Source organism: Acyrthosiphon pisum, chromosome X, assembly GCF_005508785.2.
Source record: "Acyrthosiphon pisum isolate AL4f chromosome X, pea_aphid_22Mar2018_4r6ur, whole genome shotgun sequence".
Classification (NCBI taxonomy): Eukaryota; Metazoa; Arthropoda; class Insecta; order Hemiptera; family Aphididae; genus Acyrthosiphon; species Acyrthosiphon pisum.
In genome coordinates, this window is record NC_042493.1 from 109,118,361 (window position 1) to 109,121,433 (window position 3,073).

Genomic DNA, 3,073 nt, shown 5'->3' on the forward strand with positions numbered 1-3,073 from the left:
AAATATTTAAAAATTATAAAAAACTACCATATTTTTATTCAAAATTAGCGAGCCAGTGAGAATGAAAACTGTATGAACTAAGAATGTATAAATGTAAAATAGTAATATAGGTAGGTAGGAATTTTTCGTTTTTGTAATAAAATTATTATATAAATAAATAATAAGTAATAACTAATGAGTAGGTACCTAAATATAAGAAGGTATAATATCATGACTTCGCGGGCACTTATGTAGAGATGTCTTTAAAATATACGGTCGATTAATATTAGGTAAATAATTTTATAATTACCCCTATATTATTATTAATTATGTCCCAGTTAATTCGACATATTCATTATTATTTATAAAAATTTTAAATGTATACAAAATTCTTCATAAATATACCTTTTTTTCTAATATTATTTATTATTTTCTGTATTCTACGAACTTATAAATTATATAATGATATTTTTGTGAAAAATTTCTGAAAATTCAAAATTAACTTAATTGGGATTATTAAAAAATAATTTAAGTTGATTTTAAGTTAATATAGTTACAAATGAGTTAAGTTAAAGTTAAGTTAATTAAAACAGACAACTGGTAAGTTAAATTAATAAGTTAAAATTAACTTAACTTTTAACTTTTTAACTCGTTAATGCCCAGCCTTGCCGTTTGGAGATTCCGAGTGGTTTTTTCACGTAGGTACCTATAATTTAAGTATTATTGTTTGAAAATTCAAAAACCATAAAATCACTCAATCTTATGACAACATGATATACCTATGTAACATACAAAAAAAAAAATAAAAACTGTATCTGTGATTATTACATGTATACATTTAGGACAATAAAATAATTATAAAAAAAGAAGGTAAGTGCAGCGTGGTGGAGTATGTAAGCGGTGATGGAAGTTTGTCCATCGTTTCCTCGGTCTTCAGACAGAATAGTGTAGGTATTCGATTTGAATGCAATAATTTTGCATTCGATAAAAAAAAACGATTCTGTGCGGAGGATCACTGCAACGATTAGTAATTATATGTATAGCAATATATTATATATTATAATATAGAAATTATTACGTCTAAAAAATTATATTGTATAAGTAATTCGAATTTAGATTCATAAATTATGTTTATGTTCAAAAGTAATGTGAATACATTTTTCATTTTTTTAGCGGTTATTTTAAAACTGTATTCGGTTCTGTGGTGATAAACAAAGCGTCAGAAAAAAAATAGTTTAGCAATAGGATATTTTGATGGTTTTATCGTGGCGTTAAAAACCTTTCTAGACAATCGAACAATTACCTTTCTAAAGATGGTACTTTATCTTGATCGAATTTGATGAAAGATAAGATACTTTATGTTGAAATCGAAGTAGAAATGTTATTAACAGGATAAAAAAATAAACATCATTGTAAAAAATTGCTCAGCTCAGAATCTAAAATTGTATATTTAAATAATATACAAGTTTATGCAAGCCATTCAATAAGGTAGATATTTATAAAAACAGCTCTATAACACAAGTGTATTGTATTAATTAATTTTTAGAATCAGAATATAATAAAGATTACCTATTGATAAAAAAAAAAAAAAACATTATAATAGTATACACTATGACTGAGAAAATTTTATTTTATATCACTGTGGATCAACGAGGATACCAATAAAATATAGTCGGAGAGGCACTTGACGATCAAATAGATCGATACCAATTTTGGTGCAAATTACAAAAACTATTTTCAACTAGGTACCTACTGAGGTGCAAATAATAATAATCGCTACCTTAAGCGATTAAGCTATATTTTACTTTAAATATTCAATGTTTTAATGATCATTTTCCGTAGATGATAATTTTTTTAAAGATTCCTCATAAATTCATAATACTAATAGCGTGTTACATAGTTACCTAACTAATCATAATTTTACACAAAGACGTATCGATAATTTTTCTTCCTCTTATATTTCATACATAGACATATCTATATAGAATCATACTAAATAGATAGGTAGGTAGGTACATTTTTTTAAAGTTAGAAACTCATGAAAATTTTCCTATTTAAATCTAAGATAAGAAAATGTAATACAAGATTCTCTATTAGATTGTCTATGTTTATTAACAAAAAAATGTCTACAGGCAAATCAAATTAAATTTTTATGAGCGTTTGAAGTTCATATTTCTACCTAGAGTTAGATATAAATTTAAGAATTCTGACTTGAAATTAAAATTTGCTTTCATGTACACAACTTGGCGTAGGCAGTTTGCAATAGCATTCCTAGGTACGTCACTGATATAAAAATATAATATTTGTACTTTATTTTATTATACTTAGATACAGTAAAATATTTTAATATTATTTATTCCACTTATTCACGTACGGTGAGTATATTGTATATTAGATTCTAAACGTAGTGATGAATGTTTATTGATTTTACTATGATGTATGTTTTATTTTAAATTTTTAAAAATTTTTTTGTGTTGTCATCACCATGTCGGACAGTAAAAGTTCTTAGATTTTCTTCAACAGTATCTTTTCTGATAGGAAAATGAATCTAGTTGGTACTTTAAGTGGTCAAAAGTAAATGTCACGAAAGATTTCAAAATCGCTTTGAAAAACAACAGAAAAGTTAATGGAAAAAATGGAACTTTTAAGCAAATTGTCGAAAATCGATTTTGGTCTAACTCTAAAACTCTAAAACAAATGACCGTAGATATATGAAATTTTGACTGAAGATATTAGTATTTTTCTATACACCATAATATTTTTACTTATTTTGAGCTCTTTGCGAACATTTTCAGTTCCCAATTTGTTTAGTTTTTTATTCTATAAATATTAACAAAATTTTATTTGTTTGTGCATGAGAATTTAATGGAATGATCCTAATGTATTGTTTCAAAGACATACGAAAATATTAAAAATTTTTTTATAAGCATATAAAGTTCAAATATTGACAAAATACATAAAATCCATGAAAATGAACAAATTATTTTGAGTTGGAAATTAATAAAAATGTTTTTCTTTAAATCTAATATTTTTAAATATAATACAAGATTCCTCATAAATTTGTCTACATTTATCAAAAAGAAATGTCTACGAA